This window comes from Polypterus senegalus, chromosome 11, assembly GCF_016835505.1.
Source record: "Polypterus senegalus isolate Bchr_013 chromosome 11, ASM1683550v1, whole genome shotgun sequence".
NCBI classification, from domain to species: domain Eukaryota; kingdom Metazoa; phylum Chordata; class Cladistia; order Polypteriformes; family Polypteridae; genus Polypterus; species Polypterus senegalus.
The window spans coordinates 125529021-125550968 of NC_053164.1; the positions used below are offsets into that span (position 1 = coordinate 125529021).

Below are 21948 nucleotides of genomic sequence, written 5' to 3' on the forward strand. Positions count from 1 at the left end.
GCAATAACTCTGTTGGTGCTTTTACAGCCCAAGTAAACTTTTGGTCTTATGTGAGACACGTCTATATCATTGCCAAAATGACACTTGGGACTAAAGCTTTTAACACTGTTTTTACAGCCCAAGTGATGCTCGGATCCAACTCTAAGGAGGTTACGATTACATTTTTTCTCCACTATATCCTATAGCGCAGTCTTTGAGGAAAAGAAGTACAAAACTTAAACGCTAGTTATCTGCCTAACAAATTTTTTATTTATTTTTTTTTTTTAAGGTGAAATATTTAGATATTTTGTGCAACGTTTAGATTTTATTTCTCTTATATACAGTGATTACTTTTTGATAATTACTTTGTGGTTTGTCAATTTTTAAGCTAAATACTGGATATGAATATACAGTATAATGTTCTATTGACAATGCAAAAGTGTGCAATATTCAGATGCTGCTCCTGGACCCCAAGTCAAGGCTTTTGTGATAATTGTTCTTTGTTTGACTGTTCTATGAAAATTTAAAAAAATGTAAAAAATACATCATGCATGTATTGATATATAAAGCAGTTAATATTTTGATGGTATCTCATGTGGTAATGATCCATCATGTTTTTAGTAAGAGAAACATATGACTATCTGCCAACTAAATCATTACCAAACAATTACTTCACCAATATGTTTGTAAAGGTGTGTAATAAAATGTATTAAAATGTTGAGATTCAAATGGCATGGGAAACCCTGAAAAAAAAAAAACAACTCAAGTTAGGGTACCGATTAATTATTTTTCAAAAAATCGATTTTTTTAAAATTGAGCCTTAAGTAACTTTTGAGGGGACAAATTCTGAGTTGATTGTTAGCATTTATATTTCATATCAAACACTCCATTGTGGAAAAATAATTTCTCTATATATCTCATATTCTACTTTGCAGGACATTTGAGTCTAGCAATATGCACGATGACGTTACTCCACCTATGTTCAATTGCTTTATCTGTGAAGGCCCGGATACACAAGTTCAGAGGCTCACACAGGCAACTCCAAAGGGCTACCCTACTATTTTGAAACATGCCGAAGCACTCAAAAATGCTACATTTGTGGAACGTATGAAGGAGCTCAAAAAGGAAGGAAAACTGAGGTACCACTTGAAGCGTAAAAATGATCTGTACAACAACTTTGTGGAGATTACCCAGAAGTCAGCTCAAGTATCAAAGCCAGAGAAAGAGTCATCAAAGTTGAAGAGAAGACACACTTGCTCTGAATTCAATGCATCTACTGCCTGTAGTTCTACAACTTCACAGTCAGTTCACCTCCTGTATAAGGATGTATGCATTCTTTGCAACCAACCCATTCAGCTCTACAAAAATTATCCAACAGAAGCTAGAAAGAAATATAGAGCGCCAGATAATCTGACTGCAGATAAACTGAAGGCAAGCTTGCTAAAGACAGCACAGAGTCACGGGGAAGCAACGTACAGGGCCCATCCATGAAATGGAGAAATTGTTAAACATTTGGATGGAAGATCAGATTCAAAAGCGGACGCCGTTAAGCCTCTTTACAGTACAGTCGAAGGCTAAAAGTCTATTTGAGACTTTAAAGGAACGTGCCGGAGAAGACTACAGTCAAGAATTTGTGGCAAGTACTGGTTGATTTAAGACGTTTAAGAAAAGATTCCAGTTGCATTAATGTTTGAGTGACTGGAGAAGCAGTGAGTGCAGATGAGGAAGGAGCTAGTAAGTTTGTCGATAGTTTAGACGAAATAATTAAGAATGAAGGTTATCTCGCAGAGCAGGTTTTTAATGTGGATTTAAACAGGGTTATATTGGAAGCAGATGCCAGGACGCACTTACATCCACAAAGAAGCTAAAAAGCATGCCAGGATTTAAAGCACACAAGGATAGACTGACTCTTAATTTATCATTCCGAAAATCCACGTGCATTTAAGAATCTGAACTAGATCAAACCATAAGGCCTGAATGAACCAGGCTTTATTTGAGGATTGGTTCAGTAATTGTTTCATTCATCAAGTGCATGAGAACTGTTTGGAGAGGGGAATTCCCTTCAAAATTTTACTGTTGCTTGATAATGCACCTGGACATCCACGTCACTTTGCTGATATCTATCCCAATGTGAAAGTGTTTTTTTGCCCTCAAACACTACTCCACTTATTCAACCGATGGACCAAGGTGTGATTGCTACATTAAAGGCAAACTATCTCAGAATCACCTTCGCCCAAGCCATAGCCGCTATAGATGCCGACCCGGAACTATCACTACGCGACTTTTGGAAACAGTATGATATTCGTAAGTGTAGCAAGATTCTTTATACCGCGTGGGACTCTGTGACGGAAAAAAGTGTATAAATGGCGTATGGAAGGAATGCTTTTGCTGGATTTAACAGTGAACAAGAACTTGATGAGATTCATGAAGAAATAGTGAAACTGTCAAAAGACCTTTCATTGGAATGTAAAATGGAAGATGTCGTGGAGTTCCTAGACCAGGAATCAGGTGAACTTACGAATGAAGTAAGTCGACGAGTACCTATATTCAATAAAATGTCTACCAAAAAGACGCTTTGGAAAGATCCGCAATATGCTGGGTCGACTGTGTCTCTTTAGCGGTAGTGTGGATGGTGGATGTGCGGCAATGACTTGTTGTACAAGCTGGAATGTAAAGTTTGCATGAGATACAGTTTTGCCAGCTTTTTGGTTGTATAACACAAATGCATTCCGAATGCGCTGTTCCACCAGATGATATTTTTTTGTAGTATTTCTTTTGTTGCCTCTGCATAACTGGATAGAAAGTCCATTCTTGATCCACACGATCTATGCTGCCTATTGTGCTATTGTAATTGACTACAGCAGAAGGCTTCGTACCCTGCTTGCTGCCTTTTGCCTGTACAGAGACTGTAGCTGCATTATGTACAGTACTAAGAAAACAAGTATCTTTCTTGTCCTTCCAATTCAGCGCAAGCACTTTACCCTTTTGCCAAGCTGCTAGTGCATCTTGCTGTAATTTAGCTCCACCAATATCTTCAGGCATGCCATGATGGTTACGACACTCTGTTCTATATGTGTCAGTATGTCTTTGCAGCAAGATGTCAAATAGCTCTGGTGAAGTACAAAAATTGTACATGGATACACAGTAACCTTGTTCCAGCAGAGAATCTAGAGTCAGCATAGATGACGTAGCAACGGCGTACTGATTATATTCCGGATCAAACATTATCCCTTTCCCCGTGTACAGAACCAAATTCCAAAAGTATCCCGTTTTAGATTCACAAATCTTTATGTCAGATCTTGGGCAGCAAAACACTCAGTCATGTGAGTGTAAGGCTTTGAGCACACACAGACCCAGGGCTCTCAGCGCATATAAAGCACATAAGGACAATCTATACTAATAAAAAAAAGGCAAAGCCCTCAATGACTCACTGACTCACTCACTAACTATTCACTAATTCTCCAACGTCCCGTGTAGGTAGAAGGCTGAAATTTGGCAGGCTCATTCCTTACAGCTTACTTACAAAAGTTGGGCAGGTTTCATTTCGAAATTCTATGTGTAATGGTCATAACTGGAACCTACTTTTTCGTCCATATACGATAATAGACTTCTGCTCGATGCCCGTGGGAGGCGGAGTTACGCCTCCCACGTAATTTAGTCCCTGCCCATATAAGGCCGTCCATCAGCAGCAATCCAATAGAAACACTGCCGCTAAATATTCACGGGTGAAGGACTGTGCTTATGCAGAGGAAGATGAGATGGTCAGTGTGGCGTTTGCCACAAACTCAGCGAAACTGCAAGAGAAACTTTTAAGTGCCGGGTCTTAGCTAACATTAAATACAGCCGTGGGGTGGAAAAAGTCAATGTCCCGCTAAAGGAAGACAGTGTAAAAAAAAAACCCCGTGTACGCAGTGTGTCACGTCTCAGATAAAGAGGAAAACGAGCTGTTTATTGATGCAGTATGAAATGAATCGATGAATGAAACCTGTTATCTATACAACGATTGACAAACACGAATGTAACTTGAACAACACATCCTACAAATACGAAAACGATTGAAAGAAATAATGATAATCAAATCCTTGATGACAGCAACAGTCATAACACTCACAAAACAATTACTGTATATTAACAATCATGTTACGTTATTTTTAAAATGTTCCCTTTTCTTTTTCATAACTTCTTTAAAACACTACTTCTCCGCTGATGCCTTGGTATTATATATATATATATATATATATATATATATATATCCTGATCTACATACTCTCAAATAGACAAACCACACTCCATGGTGCAATGGTAGAGGCTTCGCCTCTAGCGCCAATGTCAAGGTTGATTCGAGAGGGTGCACTGAGTATGTACGCGCGCTTCTCAATTTATTTTACCCTCGCATCCCCTTGGTTTGAGACGTATGAAAAAATATGCGGTTAACGCAGAAAGACAGATCACCAATTGAAGCTTTATGAATAATGGATACAAAGCGCGTTCCTAAGACTGATCGGAGGCAAATTTCATTTCAAAAGACTACCCGACGGAAGCCTTGATAAAAGCGTGGTTTTGTGCAAACTGTCGAAATACGAACCTGATTGAAACAAATTATAATCAAATCCTTGATGACAGCAACACTCATAACGGTCACAAAACTATTACATTCACAATCATGTTACGTTATTTTATATATATTTCCTTTTCTTAGCACAAGCACAGCTGAGAAGCTTCGATGCATGTACTCCATTCCATGTTAAAAAAAATAACGCATTTAATCACACTTTCAATTCCAAGCAAAGGGGAACTTTTGTCAATGCATGATTTCCTGGTACATCGAATACACTGATGCACACATCAGAGCTACAAAAATGTTAGAGTCGGAATAAAGCGTGTTCCTACGACTGATCAGAGGAAAATTTCATTTCAAAAGACTACCTGACGGAAGCCTTGATAAAAGCATGGTTTTGTGCACACTGAAAAGCAAGCAAAATTAGATGCATTACAGAAAGTGGACTTTGTGACTCTTACTGGGGATCATTGGACTTCCGTGACCGTTAGTAATTCTAATTACATCTAATTACAAAATGTTAAATGATCACACTGTTTTAGCCTAATGTACAAAATAATTTTGGCTAAGGTTAATCAGAGTTTAAAGGTGAAGCTGGTCAAATTACCTTTGATGTTTCTGCCTTATTTTTTTAAGAAGAAAAACTGCACTTTATGTTGAAATTTTTGTTATTATTATTTAAAGACAACACCATTCTGAAAATGTACTTAAAGTACTTAAAATACCACTTTATTTTTAAGTCTGCCCAATTTTAGCCAGGGATGATATTTTTGTTTCTGTTTTGAATTGAAATGCAGTTTAAAAGCATTTTTTTCAGAAATTAAAAGAGCTTGAGTTTACAATATTCACGTCCATGTTTATTATTTGATTCTGTCGCCCACTAAAACCCTTTTAAATTAAAAAAAAAAACATTTGCGATTTGGGGCAAAGTTTCATGTGTGATTACATACGATTAATCAAGATTAATTATTACACAGTCTCTAATTAATTAGATTATTTTTTTTAATCGAGTCCCACCCCTAATATATATAAGTAGATAGATAATATATATATATATATATATAGATATATATATAGATATAGATATATATAGATATAGATATATATAGATATAGATATATATAGATATAGATATATATAGATATATATATAGATAGATATATATAGATATATATATATATATAGATATAGATATAGATATATATATATAGATATAGATATATATATATATATATATATATATATATATATAGATATATATATATATATATATATATATATATATATATATATATATATATATATATATATATATATATATATATATAGATATATATAGAGATATATATATATATATATATATATATATATATATATATATATAGATATATATATATATATATATATATATATATATATATATATATATATATATATATATATATATATATATATATAGATATAGATATAGATATAGATAGAGAGAGAGAGAGAGAGAGAGAGATTTGTATATAAACTGCTCAAAAAACTTAAAGGAACACTTTGAAAACACATCAAATCTCAATGGGAAAAAGAAATCCTCCTGGATTGCTAATGAGATGACAGATGGTGTTGTGGGGGATCTCCTCCCAGATCTGGACCAGGGCATCACTGAGCTCCTGGACAGTCTGAGGTGCAACCTGGTGGCATTGGATGGACCAAAACATAATGTCCCAGAGGAGTTCTATTGGATTTAGGTCAGGAAAGTGTGGTGGCCAGTCAATGGTATCAATTCCTTCATCCTCCAGGAACTGCCTGCATACTCTCACCACATGAGGCCAGGAATTGTTGTGCACCAGGAGCCACTGTACCAGCATAGGGTCTGACAATGGGTCCAAGGATTTCATCCTGATACCTAATGGCAGCCAAGGTGCCTTTGTCAAGCCTGTAGCGGTCTGTGTGACCCTCCATGGATATGCCTCCCCAGACAATCATTAACCCACCACCAAACTGCTCATGCTGAATGATGTTACAGGCAGCATAATGTTCTCCATGGCTTCTCCAGACCCTTTCACTTCTGTCACGTGCTCAGGGTGAACCTGCTCTCATCTGTAAAAGCACAGGGCACCAGTGGTGCATCTGCCAATTCTGGTATTCTATGGCGAATGCCAATCGAGCTGCATGCTGCTGGGCAGTGAGCTCAGGGCCCATTAGAGGACATGGGGCCCTTGGGTCACCCTCATGAAGTCTTTCTGGTTGTTTGGTCAGAGACATTCACACCAGTGGCCTGCTGGAGGTCATTGTGTAGGGCTCTGGTAGTGCTCATCCTGTTCCTCCTTGCCCAAAGGAGCAGATACTGGTCCTGCTGATGGGTTATGGACCTTCTATGGCCCTCTCCAGCTCTCCTAGAGTAACTGCTTGTCTCCTAGAATCTCCTCCATGCCCTTGAGACTGTGCAGGAGACACAGCAAACCTTCTGGCAATGACACGTATTGATGTGCCATCCTGGAGAAGTTGGACTACCTGTGCAACCTCTGTAGGGTCCAGGTATCGCCTCATGCTACCAGCAGTGACACTGACTGTAGCCAAATGCAAAACTAGTGAAACAACAGTCAGAAAAGATGAAGAGGGAAAAATGTCAGTGGCCTCCACCTGTTAAACCATTCCTGTTTTGGGGGTCATTTCATTGTTGCCCCTCTAGTGCATCTGTTGTTAATTTCATTAACACCACAGCAGCTGAAACTGATTAACAACCCCCTCTGCTACTTAACTGACCAGATTAATATCCCATAAGTTTCACTGACTTTATGCTATACTCGGATTAAAAAGTGTTCCTTTAATTCTTTTGAGCAGTATATATATATATATATATATATATATATGTATATACAGTATATATGTAGATATGTATATATATATATGTATTTATATATATATATATTTATATATATATATATATATATATATATATATATATATATATATATATATATATATATATATATATATATATATATATATATATAGATCTTTCTCACAATTAAAAGAATGCAAACATATCTTCTCTTTAAAGGAGCGCCGTCAGGAGCAGAGAATGTCAGAGAGGGCGAGAGACCAAGAAAAGCAAACAATCAAGCACCGCGCAGGAAGCATATCATTGAGGAGTTTTAGTTAATATGTAATACATGCTCTGATTGGGTAGCTTCTAAGCCATCCGCCAATAGTGTCCCTTGTATGAAATCAACTGGGCAAACAAACTGAGGAAGCATGTACCATAAATTAAAAGACCCATTGTCCGCAGAAATCCGCGAACCAGCGAAAAATTCGTGATATATATTGAGATATGCTTACATTCAAAATCCACGATAGAGTGAAGCCACAAAAGTCGAAGCGCGATATAGCGAGGGATTATTGTGTGTGTGTGTGTGTGTATATATATATATATATATATATATAGTGGTGTGAAAAACTATTTGCCCCCTTCCTGATTTCTTATTCTTTTGCATATTTGTCACACAAAATGTTTCTGATCAAACACATTTAACCATTAGTCAAATATAACACAAGTAAACACAAAATGCAGTTTTTAAATGATGGTTTTATTATTTAGGGAGAAAAAAAATCCAAACCTACATGGCCCTGTGTGAAAAAGTAATTGCCCCTTGTTAAAAAATAACCTAACTGTGCTGTATCACATCTGAGTTCAATTTCCGTAGCCACCCCCAGGCCTGATTACTGCCACACCTGTTTCAATCAAGAAATCACTTAAATAGGAGCTGCCTGACACAGAGAAGTAGACCAAAAGCACCTCAAAAGCTAGACATCATGCCAAGATCCAAAGAAATTCAGGAACAAATGAGAACAGAAGTAATTGAGATCTATCAGTCTGGTAAAGGTTATAAAGCCATTTCTAAAGCTTTGGGACTCCAGCGAACCACAGTGAAAAGCCATTATCCACAAATGGCAAAAACATGGAACAGTGGTGAACCTTTCCAGGAGTGGCCGGCCGACCAAAATTGCCCCAAGAGCGCAGAGACGACTCATCCGAGAGGTCACAAAAGACCCCAGGACAACGTCTAAAGAACTGCAGGCCTCACTTGCCTCAATTAAGATCAGTGTTCACGCCTCCACCATAAGAAAGAGACTGGGCAAAAACGGCCTGCATGGCAGATTTCCAAGACGCAAACCACTGTTAAGCAAAAGAACATTAGGGCTCGTCTCAATTTTGCTAAGAAACATTTCAATGATTGCCAAGACTTTTGGGAAAATACCTTGTGGACTGATGAGACAAAAGCTGAACTTTTTGGAAGGCAAATGTCCCGTTACATCTGGCGTAAAAGGAACACAGCATTTCAGAAAAAGAACATCATACCAACAGTAAAATATGGTGGTGGTAGTGTGATGGTCTGGGGTTGTTTTGCTGCTTCAGGACCTGGAAGGCTTGCTGTGATAGATGGAACCATGAATTCTACTGTCTACCAAAAAATCCTGAAGGAGAATGTCCGGCCATCTGTTCTTCAACTCAAGCTGAAGCAATCTTGGGTGCTGCAACAGGACAATGACCCAAAACACACCAGCAAATCCACCTCTGAATGGCTGAAGAAAAACAAAATGAAGACTTTGGAGTGGCCTAGTCAAAGTCCTGACCTGAATCCAATTGAGATGCTATGGCATGACCTTAAAAAGGCGGTTCATGCTAGAAAACCCTCAAATAAAGCTGAATTATAACAATTCTGCAAAGATGAGTGGGCCAAAATTCCTCCAGAGCGCTGTAAAAGACTCATTGCAAGTTATCATAAAGCTTGATTGCAGTTATTGCTGCTAAGGGTGGCCCAACCAGTTATTAGATTCAGGAGGCAATTACTTTTTCACACAGGGCCATGTAGGTTTTGATTTTTTTTCTCCCTAAATAATAAAAACCATCATTTAAAAACTGCATTTTGTGTTTACTTGTGTTATATTGGACTAATGGTTAAATGTGTTTGATGATCAGAAACATTTTGTGTGACAAACATGCAAAAGAATAAGAAATCAGGAAGGGGGCAAATAGTTTTTCACACCACTGTATATATATATACACACATACACACACACATACATATATGCCAGCAACACTCATGACAATGACAACACAATTACATTGTCAATCATGTTACGTTATTATTAAAATGTTTCCTTTTCTTTTTCATTACTTCTTTAACACACTACTTCTCCGCTGCTAAGCGCGGGTATTTTGCTAGTATGTTATAAATGAAATGTAGACGACAAAGCGAAGAAGAAAGCAGCGTGGAGAAAAAAGACTCAAAAGCTATGGAGAGACAAAAAAGAATCATCTAGGTGCGAATTCAGAAAATAAGGCAAGTAATTATCAGCCCGGAACAAGTGTAATTGGGGAAAAAAAAAAGCACGTCCAATCAGGATGTTGGCACTATACACATGCAGAGCAAGGTAGAGATTATGAAAGCAGTGGAATTCGAAAGGCTCAAAAAAAAAAAAAAAATGGCTGGCACGATACATGTGCAGAAGTAGGAAAATTAGAAGGCAGAAAAAAAATAAATAAAGATCGCAGGAGCGCAAACGGAAATTATTACTCAAAAAAGGGAAAATAATCACCACGGAACAGGTGTCATAAAAAAAAGCAGGATAAAGTGAGGTCAGAAATAAAAGACAGAGTAGTAAACAAAGTAATATGTCATAAAAAGGCTAAAAAACAAGGGGGCCAAAAACATGCAGAGCAAGTTAGAGATAATGACAACTGGAATTCAAAAGACTCAAAAAAAACAGACGCGAAACACATGCAGAGCAAGATACAGAATATGAAAGCAGAAAAAAACGACAGTGTCAAAAAAAGAAAGTAAACATCGCATTAGCGCAAAGAAAGAGAAATTATTACTCAGAGAAATAACAAAAAGGCGAATAGAGATCTAATATATGGACATAGGTGATATGTCAGAAGTATGTAAATATTGTAAGGCTTTGAAGTTTAAGTCAAGAAAATTTCAAAAACGGAGTTTACCTCACATGCATTTATTGGTTACTCTGCAAAGAAAATTAACTGCTGATGATGTAGAACGTTTTGTCTGTACTGAAATTCCAAACAGAGAAAGCTATTCTGAATTATGGTACAAAGTCATTAAACACGTCTCACTGACCTCATTAAAAAGACTCAGCACGTTGGGACTCTTAAGATTCCAAATATTGCTTTTACAGAAGTTCTGAAATAAAAGTGAAACTAATGAAATAGCAAGAATTTAAAGAAAAAAAAAATTGTTAAAAGGGTGTATCCGGAAAAACAAAAATGGGAGTTGGCGAGCGAAGCGAACAGGGGGCAAAGCCCCCTAGTTCTAAAAAACACAAACATACCAAATAAACTGAAAGAATACAAGCTTTTACTTTGTGTCTGCAGAAAGCAGCTGTTTGTCCAGGTCAGTTGATTAAACTCAAGTAGAAACTGCACCAGTATGCTATTTACTGAACCAGAAATGTCTAGCAGGTTGTGTGAATTACTTGTCTTACTATAAAAACTTTGTGCTGTTGTATGCATTTTTCAATGTTCAATGAATACCCTTGTTTAAGACTAAATTAAAGCTTAACGGAAATTAGTCTCTCAAAATAAAATCTAAGGTACATTGCAAGTAACTGTATTAAAACTAAACAGTAAATAAACTGAAGGGTGTATAACTGTACAAGAAAACATTTACTTAAAAAAATTAATCTAAAATAACTTCGATCCTCAAAGAACACATCCTCATTGGAAACATTAGTTAACTTAAACATCTAAATACTTACAAAAATAGAACACTATGTTCCAGTTCCTATCAAACCATAACTTTAGCAATTCATAATATAAAGCATCAATTTACTAACACTATGTCTACTATTTATCATTTGCGCTGGGAAAAAGAGTTTAGAAGGCCAGCACTTTGGAACTGACAGCAAGTTCAAATCTCATTGTTGCCTGTGTAGCTTTTTTTTTTTTTTTACATTCTACCTACCTGTGTTTCCTCCAAAATGTACACTTTAGGTTAACTCCAAACTGGTCCTAGAGTAAGTGAATGTGTGTATGCTGTGATGAACTGGTTTCCTGTCCAGGGTTGTTTCCCACCATGGGCCCAGTCAGCCCAAGACAATCACTGGTTCTCCACAACTCTAATTTGCATGAAACTGTTTTGACAGCTAAGGAAAAACTACACATTCTGACATTAGATGTGATAAACTTCGCTTCACTTCTGCTCCTAAACACAGAAAAACTAAAACTATTACTTGTGTGCCAGATATTTTAACTAAGTTTAAAGAACTGCAGGCACATTTTTGAAATTTCATAATACACATTTTGCAAAACACTACGCACAGTTCTCTGCATTAAACACAATTACCAAACTAAAATCTTTTTTTTTTTCCTGGCGTTTGCTTTTTTAATTTGGAAACACTGCCTTTCAAAATGGCACACGAGTTCTCAAGTTTGAAAACACAACCAATTTCTTCCATTAAATAGCAAAGAATGAGCACTATAAGCAGGCAACAGGTTAGTTCTCTTAGTTTGGACAGTGATGGCAAATATTGCACAGAAACATGGGGGAAGAGATGTGAATATAAGATGAGGATGAGGACAAGGACACAGAAGAAGGCAAAAGTGAACCATTGTGGGCCACTCTGGTTGATCATGTGGTCATCTATAGTTCAAATATGTGGGAAGCTGGGCCCACATCATCACATTCCTCAACACCCTACCCAATATACGGATACCTCAGGACAATGGGAATGGGCCAGAGCACTCCAGATTTGTCATAATGTGATATAGTGTAACTTCCCAGCAGGTGTATCTGGTTCAAAATTGTTTTATTGACCATCCATTACTTTTCATGCTTTATCTCCCACCACACACACCATTCCTCAACCCCATTGCAGTAATTTTTCTTCTCATCATAGGGGTAGAAGGTGTACGATTAGCAGCCCTACAGCCGATACCCTTTCTCCAGGCATTGGAGGAGGACTGTAAGGAGATACTGTAGATGAAATGGCATACCAGGGGTGCATACATCAGGGCAGATGATACTTCCCCAGCTGACTTGGCAGAGAAAATCGCCTGTTTTATAGATTAGGCAGCATCCTGTCACCTGTTTGGGTCTGGCGACAGCACCTTATGATATATACAATATGTATACATTTTTTTTCCTTTCCAGTCGTTTCCTTACTTCTATATTTGTTTTGCCTGTAAAAAGAATATTCATGATCAAGTATGGGTACAAATGTATTGGTTTCAGAAAAATGAAAAAATATAAATATATGATTCCCCGTGGTATTTGGGTTTTATATTGGCTACATGCATGTCAATTTGAGGAAACGTCTGATACGTTTGAAACCATTTACATCAGACTGCGGTGCACTGCACACTGAAAATGCGTAAGTGTGTGTGTAGCCTTTGATGCAAAAATACAATTTTTAGAAAAGTTTCTATTATTTTGAATGAACGTGTTGTGTTCTCTTGCAAGAGAGGTCTGACGTCCTTCATGATGCGATTGTTCTCTGTTATTGTGTGCAAAGTTTTGAAAAACGGTTTACCATTAGAAACCGTGTGTAAGCATTCAGGAAAAAAAATGAAATAAAACGCTGCGAATAATGTGCTGAAGATACGCTGGGGGGAAACAATCCCGTTACCGTACTTTTAACAGAAAACAGCAACTCTATCTGAGAACGTCATCCGCCAAACTAAAAAAAATATTACCGATAGACGTTGCTGCGCGCCGTAATTCACTTCAGGGCTTTCTATATCTTTTCTCAAAAATAAGTGGGACACTGCAATAATAAAAAACAAGTAATAATAAATTTCTATTTGCGTAATTTAACCATACACGCGAAAACACTGAAGCCTGACTTTGTTTTTACAAATATATTTCCCTCGGCCTTACAATATACCACTCCAGACAACGGGTCACTGATCTTCCGGTGCTTCCGTGGGAAACACTGAGGATTCGTAATATTCTAGCCACTCTGCTCACCAGTCTCACTGAACAGCACAATATCCAGAAAAAAACAGGCCCCAGATCTTGAACATATCTTACTTCGTTCGCCGGGTTCTCCTTCCTCACGTCATGACGGGGTCCATCTGACGCCAAATAGACTTAAAATGCAATTAAACAAGTACAGTTCCGCTTTAAATCCCTTTGTCCCATCTTCAGATCTCTCCAGCGCTATTTCCGATAATCCATTTCGTTACGTTTTGCTATTACTCGTTGATTCAAAAAAGCTATTTTACTACTATAAACAGCCCGAGTTCGAACAGCGTCGCATAAAAGACAACCACCAAAATCCCGGAATGGAGCGCAGTGGCGGACGGGGTAGGCGCTGTATGAAGGCAATTCGACAAAGCCCGTTTAGTGACGTCACATTCTTAAACATGGGAGACTAGCGTCAAGTCTAACACGTGACCCAATTTATTACGTTTTATCATGCGCAGTGGCGCACCGCGCAGGGAAAGTTGGGTATTCAAAATGGTTTGCCCTTGGAAAAAATGGGAGTACTTTTATTCATTTATTTTTTTTACATTAATTAAGTCTTCAACTAAGACGTAGCATATGTGCCTGCTTTCGAACGAAACCAAACATGATACAGTGCGGAATACAAATTAACTGCATGAATTAACTGCTGCATTTTGAAGTTTTTATGTCATCCTGCGATGAACTGATGGCAGGTACAGGGTTGGTTTCTGCCCTCAGTCTGTCGTTCACCCGGTCATTTTGTAGGCTTATCGCTATATAATTGTATATTTAAAAAAATAACAAGAAAATATTAACCATTGATATAGCTCAGGATTTAGGCAGAGAGCTGGCGAATGTAACAGTGCCATGACTGGGTATATACACCATATGGCCAAACATTCACCTCCAAATAAGTGAGTTCAGATGTTTAAGCAGCACTCATTATTCAGGTGCATAAAACCAAACACATAGACATGCAATCTCTTTTGAAAAGCATTGGAGGCAGAACAGGTGGTATTGAATAGTTCAGTGTCTTTAAAAGTGGCACTGTCATAGGATACCATCTTTTCCACAAGTCAGTACATCAGATTTCTCCTATGCTAAATTCCCCTGGCCTAGCGTAAATGGTATTATTGTGAAGTAGAAGCACCTATAACTAACAGTAGCTCAGCTACAAATTAGTAGACCACACAAACCTACAGAACGGGACTGCTTAGTGCTTAAAAAATTCTTCTATGCTGAAATTTTTACAACAGCGTTGCAAACATCATCATTTTAGGATCAGAAGAATTTTATTATCCCATAGGGAAATTCACTTTCATTAGGAAATTAAAAAAACATAAGTTACTGTTACATAAATACAACAAGAATAAGCCAAGGCACAACTGGCAAACATTTTTTATCGTAAGTACACAAATTAAAGATAAGTACAAACAAGAATAATTCTCTTTAACGATGCACAAAATAATTCAGAATTCAGCATTATCCATACAAGTAAAATAATTCAAAATTTTTGTATGGGAGAATAAAAGAATTCTTTTGTCTGTTGTTGTTTACCCTTAGGATCTTAATTCTGTAGCCTGATGGCAACAGCTGAAATTTTGGAAAAAGAGGATGGCTATTGTCTCACAGAACTGACTTGGCCTTCTTTCTGATTTTTCTGTAATACAATGCAGTAAATGCCCTGCGGTGGGCTGGCGCACTGCCGGGATTTGTCTCCCGCCGTGTGCTCTGTATTGGCTGGGATTGGCTCCAGCGCCCCGTGACCTTGTAGTTAGGATATAGCGGGTTGAATAATGGATGGATGGATGGAATTCTTACAGTGATGGTAAAGAATACGATTGGTGTTTTTCAAGTTAGTTATTTCTTCACAAACTTCCTATATATACTTCCTATATATGTTTTCCATGTTCTAAAAATTGTGTTATTCGCTATGAATTTAAAAAAAATCATGCCCACACTAGCATTTACATTGTAGTGTTTGGGGCATGGAGGAAAAGTTTAAAAACTTACCAAATATCTTAGTTTTTCAAGCCAAGACAGTTGTCAAGTATTGATCTAAAAAACTGAAAAAGTTCATACATGCCATTTTTTAACAAAAAAAAAAAAAAAGAGCCAATGTTATGAGATTCGGATTTTTTAAAAGAACACCAGCCATGCACAATAGGTCAAGCACTTAATGCAACAATCTTTTCACGCCACTGGGGCGGTGGTCTCCTTTTGACAGATCAAATCACAGTAAACATTTCACACCATATGGTCACTTTTGTTTTGATTTACTTCCATATTTGCGTTAGAAGTCACACAAGCAGATGGAAAACATATCCTTACCATGGAAAACCAGTACCAGAAATATGCCATAAAATGATTATTTCCAGATCCTTTTGATGCCACATACATGTGAAACACAGAAGGTGGTGAATCAGTACTCAACAGCTGTCTTGGCTTGAAATATGGGTGTATGTGGTAAATTTTTATCCATGACCTGTACCCTCCATAGCAAGTGCCAGAGTAGGCAAGATCTTTTTTATATTTATAGAAAGCTCTTAACTTTAGAACACAGTTTTGCATGGAAAATGAATTTATATACCATACTTGTGAAGAAATAAATTCAACTTGAAAAATACCAAACTTATTCTTTAAGGTAGTTTTTACTCTTAATACTGAGGTTGCCAAACCAACATAACATAGCTACAGATTCAATAAACAACTTTAAAACAATAGAATGTCCTAAGAAAAGAAAAGCCTTCTCTGCCCCTTTTTGCAGATTCTTTCTGAGTTAAGATCAAAGTTTAGTCTGTTGTCACTGATTGTTCCTAGCTATTTGTATTGCTCTACCATGTCCACTGTCTCCCCTTTAACTAGTGTTGAGATAGTGGGAGGAGGGAGCACCTGAAATCTATAACCATATCCCATTGTAATACTTGGCTGTAAAACAAAAAGATCACACAACCCAACAAACTCATCAACAACAGGTCCATGGATGTACTTCTTATTTTGTAGAAGACTCACAATGACAGAGTCATCTGCAAACTTCAGGATATGTCTGTCTGGGCGGAGTAATGGCAATCGGAAGGTTGTTGGTTCAAATCCTGTAAATGTCAGAAGTGTCTCTACACTATTGGGCCCTTAAGCAAACCTACAATTGCTTTGTCCTGGGTTAACCTGCATCCAGCCCCGCAAGCAGGTCCTCCACCTTGCAGGGAAAACTTGAGGACTGGTGGTAGGATTTGCACTCCAGCTGCTGTAAAACAAAATCTCACACTGTTCCAGTGTGGTGCTGTGGTGTCACCTGTTGCATGGCTGCACTGGGTCCGTCCGGGTGGTTTGTCGTGTGGGCTGTGTGGCAATGCGCTGTAATAAGCGCATACTCCCAACCCTCTGTCCTTGTGTAAACTCCTGCAGTCAATTGTGTATAAGATAAACAAAAGAGAAGGCTTGAAGTGATCCCATGGTTAAATTAAGATTATCAGTGAAACAGCTATTAACAATCAATTCTTTGTGTACTTTTAGTTAAAAAAATCCAGTAATCACTCCACCAAGTTATTGTGCAAACAGAATTTATCAATAACTTTGTCAACTGAAATAGGGGTCTGGATTATATTAAAACTGTCTGGAATTGTGATGCAGTTCCAACATAGGAACTGAGTGTTAGGGCTTCATGAAATTGGTATGTATGGCCAAGCAGCTGCACACAAACATAAAATCCCTTTACACAATGCCAAGCATCAATTGGAGTAGTCCAAAGCACACTAGAGTAGTAGGAGTAGATTTTCTGGAGTGTTATGCCTGGAGAACACTATTTCCTGGACTGCATAGTGCCTGTTGTAAAGTTTGATGGAGAAGCGATAATGATTTGGGGCTGTTTTTCAGAGTCTGAAAAGTTGGCAAAAGCATGTTATGTGTACCTGTTAAACATATGTATGTGCACCCACGCCATATGAAATCTAGTGCCTCACTAGACAGTTAATGGCTTTCAGCACAGTGAGTATGATGGAGTGAAGCTTGGCTGAGATATTCCTAACCTGCTAACCAGTTCCCTGAGAACTGACAACAAGTAGCCAATATAAACTGACGAATAAAAAATGGTACTTCATTGCAAATACACAGCAATTACCCTCTTTAACAGGAATTAAACTACAGTCTGCACATCATATTTATCATGTCTGTCACATCAATGCACATTATAATAAAGGCTCAGTTATATGAATTATTATGCTTTTGTGTCGCCATCTAGCTAGTTTCCTGCATTTCCCTACATGATCAAAGGTGTTGTTATCTCCCTTTCTCTCCAAAATGTTGCATACGCATGGGGCAGTGTCATCATGAATATATGCAAGTTACTCCCATTAAGTCTTTCTTTTTTGGTAAATCCCAGTGTTTGCATTGGAGGTTGTGTACACATATTTCAAACCTATTTTTGTGCATATGCAAGCTTTGTAAATGCACTAGGTAGAGGCATGGACACAAGAAAGGAAAAGTGTTATGCAGTGTGGGAAGAAATACATTTCCCCAGTATTGCAGGGGGCTGGTATCTAGACATGTGTTATGGGGAAACTGGCATATCTTATACAAAGAAGTTAATGGTCTGAAGACCTGGGAAGGAAATCAGAGACTTTTGAGCCTAGAGCAATGTTTCCACACAAGAAATGCAGTGACTGGATTGCATCATTATGAGTTCAGTCAGCTATCTTGGAGAACTGGCCCACGGAAACAGAAGTCTGAATGGGAAGAGCCACTAGAGGAAACTGCAGTTTGATGTTCTTGTGCATAAAGCAAGGATACCTGACCATAGAAGTAATTCCAAAAAAGGATTTAAAGCTCAAAGGAGCTTATGCTGTGTTCCATTTGAAGTGGGAAATCAGTTTTCAGAGTTCCTAGTCAGAATTCTTAACTGTAATGCCCCATTGTGTCAGATTTCCAACTCAGAAACTCAGGGCTGGTCTTCCAAGTCCAAGTTTGTCCGACTTCAGATCATGACATCAAACCAAAATGATGATATACACTGCAAACATTAGTTAAAGCTTCTATCAGTGAACATGTTGCTGCAGTGTTTGGATATGCAAAATACCAAGTAATGTGTTATTATTAATTGCTATTTATTCCAGTGGAGCAAGCACAGCAAAGGTTTTCCGGGACACATTCATATTGTTTTCCGAATGTTTTACTGGAATGTGGTCAAATAGGGTGTAATATCATTCCCAACTTTGACTTCTGAGGTAAGTGGAATGCAGCATTAGATGATAGATAGGTAAAATAGACAATAACTTTGTATAATGTTAACGTTTAAGGGTGGAATTGAAGAGTCGCATAGTGTGGGGGAGGAATGATCTCTTCAGTCTGTCAGTGGAGCAGGACAGTGACAGCAATCTGTCGCTGAAGCTGCTCCTCTGTCTGGAGATGATACTATTCAGTGGATGCAGTGGATTCTCAGTGATTGACAGGAGCCTGCTCAGCACCTGTCGCTCTGCCACAGATTTCAAACTGTCCAGCTCCATGCCTACAATAGAGCCTGCCTTCCTCGCCAGTTTGTCCAGGCGTGAGGCATCCTTCTTCTTTATGCTGCCTCCCCAGCACACCACCGCATAGAAGAGGGCACTCACCACAGCCGTTGGATAGAACATCTGCAGCATCTTATTGCAGCTGTTAAAGGACGCCAGTCTTCTAAGGAAGTACAGTCGGCTCTATCCTCTCTTACACAGAGCATCAGTATTGGCAGTCCAGTCCAATTTATCATCCATCTGCACTTCCAGGTATTTATAGGTCTGTACCTTCTCCACACAGTCACTTCTGATAATCACGGGGTCCAGGAGGGGCCTGGGTCTCCTAAAATCCACCACCAGCTCTTTGGTTTTGCTGAGTTCAGGTGTAAGTTGTTTGAGTCGCACCATTTAACAAAGTCCTAGATTAGGAGTAGTTATAGGCAGGGGGTTTCTGTCAAACTGTCAATCAAAATGATTAATGACCTTTAAGCCCCGCCCCATGACGTCATACCGGAAGTCCAGCCCCGATGACGCAAGGCCGGAAGCCCCGCCCTGATGGTGCAAGACCGGAAGTCCCACCCCGTTGCCTCCTGATGTCGTCACGCCAGAATTCCCCGGTTACTCCACGTGACCTATCTCCACCCATTTGGCACCGCCCCCGGTAGTAGTTATAGGCATGTGGCTTCCGTCAAAATCGCAATTAGAGCTGTCAATCATAACGATTAATGACTTTTAAGCCCCGCCCCTATGACGCAAGACCGGAAGTCCCGCCCCGTCACCTCCTGATGATGTCACGTCGGAATTCCCCGGCGTCGGATTGGTTCAGGGTCCCCTGTCCCCGCCCAGACTCCTCCTTGAACCCTCCCCCAGCCCCTGATTGGTTCAATAAACTGTCACGGGGCCGTTTGACGGATGTCTGACCGCTGTTTGAACCCGCCCCGCACCTGCTGGGTGAAATAAACTGTCAAGGGCTGTTTGATGGATGTCTGCCCCCTGTTTGAACTCACCACCGCCCCCCCCTCTCCCGAAAGACATGCCCGGACGTGTTACAGCCTTTTCCTCGAGAAGCCCAGACATGCCCGGGGCCTGCCTCGGCCCCCGCCCTTTCTCTAGCACAAGCCCAGACATGCCCGTGGCGTGTCCTGACCAGATCAGACAAGCCCAAGGTCGTCCCGCACCGGTCCGAGGACGTTCCCATCCGTACCCTGCCGGCCTGAAGCGAAGCATTTTGTTCTATCTACGATTTTAAGATGAACACACCATGAAAACATCTCATCTTTGGTTCATCTAAGTCAAGATGCCCTTTCCATCTCACAGAAAAGCCTAGAGAGAATCACCCAGAGAGAAAGACCAAATATCAGCATTTCTCAGTCAGCTTTTAACAGACCCCCCTGCGAGCAGGCCCTGCTCTCTCTCTACATACAGAAAGGAAAGTCTGCGCGTTGCATGCCGGCTCCTGAAGCCTTCAGAACACTGACATGGGGCTGATAAAACCCAACCCCACACCCCTAACTGCCGCGTGCCAAGCGCTCTCTCTCTGGCCGTTTCGAGCACCCACCCCCCTTGAGACCATAAAGTCATGAGTTGTACTTCATTTTTAAAGTGAAGTTTAGGTTCCGGCAGGTATGATTGCATCCTTGAGCTGTGCAACTCATAGGATGACTCCCACGCCACTGAGGAATTCTTTTGAGGTCCTTCTGGGAGTAAAGAAAGGCACTTTGAAGCTGCTTATGTCATTTTTTTCATCTCTTTTAAGGGAGTTTAGGATCATCCTTTATCTGGGCAACTCAAGGTCTGGCTGCAACAATATTCGGATCTAAATAGAGAAAAGGACGCATGCCTGTGTGCTCTGTCTCTCTCTCTCTCTCAGAGCGCAGACACGGGCTGAGACAGCCCCTGCTGCAGCGTGGAGCGCGATCACCTTCACATAGTTGTGTGCTTCGAGCACCCATTTCCGCTGGGTGAGCCCCATGCGAGTTCGCCCGCTTGTCAGCAGCTGTCTGTAAACTCCCCTACCCCCATATGTCAGCGGGCTTGAGACCGCGCAGACCCTCTGTCGATGGATCTTTTAAAGTTAAGGGATTTTTAAAGATTAGCTTGTAAAGCTTGAGATAACTGCTAGTTCAGCCCTTTAAAAATCACACATAGTTAAATAATATGCCGCAGTTCCCTTTTAAGTCACGTTTGAGATGTCTAAAAAATCTAGCCTGGACTGATTGGTGGCTGATGTCAAAAATGTTCACATATATACAGAGCTTAACCTTAGGGGCTCTCTCCATTGAGAATATTCAGGAGTGGCTTTAAAGCGCAGGCCGGTGGTGCAGCAACTCTGACCTAATAAAAGTATTCTAAACTACTTGCAGAAGGGACCCGCTGGTGAAATGCCTACTCTTTCAAAACGACCTCTCTCTGTACGGCGCCGCCTGTTTTTAAAAGGTTGAAATAACAAAACATTTTTGCTTTATAAACTCTCATTTGGACAGCCGGTTAGAGACAGACTCCAGGAACTTACTGTAACAGTGTTTTCATTCATTAATTTCGCTAAATGTAATTATTTTAATACAGAATAGTAACCCAAAATCCGGGTGATTTTAGACGTGTGAGTAATATAATGAAGTTATTTTTAAAAGTAACCCCACACCGCACAAGAGAGACAGATTCCACGTGTGTTTTAGGATTTGCTGCGGTCAGTGATGAATTTTATTTTTTGCTTAGCTCATTTATTTCACCTAGGAGCCTTTTGACAAAAGAAACCTCTCTTAATACACTTGTGCATTTAAACGGAGATTTATAAGAAATCAGGTTTTCTACCTTATCCCAGTTTTGTACGTGCATGTAAAAGCACTTACTGTTACAATAGCACAAAATTTTGATATTTTCTGTCTACTCAAAAAACTGAAATTATTTCTATTAACACAGATGATAATTGGAAATCATTTTACTATTTTTAATTAAAAAGTTAAAAACAGAA

The 21948-nt window shown here is 39.1% G+C and overlaps 1 protein-coding gene across 3 annotated transcripts in view; it reads right to left on the reverse strand.

Annotated features, from left to right (window-relative positions):
- kansl3 (KAT8 regulatory NSL complex subunit 3) overlaps positions 1-13865 on the reverse strand; it is a 147619-nt gene extending 133754 nt beyond the window's left edge. For 2 of the 3 annotated variants that reach the window (XM_039769603.1, XM_039769602.1), the window contains exon 1: positions 13579-13863. The gene's annotated coding sequence lies outside the window, so the exon portion shown is untranslated. Of the gene's footprint in view, positions 1-13578 lie in introns of all 3 variants that reach the window. The other variant, XM_039769604.1, reaches the window with a different exon arrangement.
- Positions 13866-21948: the final 8083 nt, after the last annotated feature.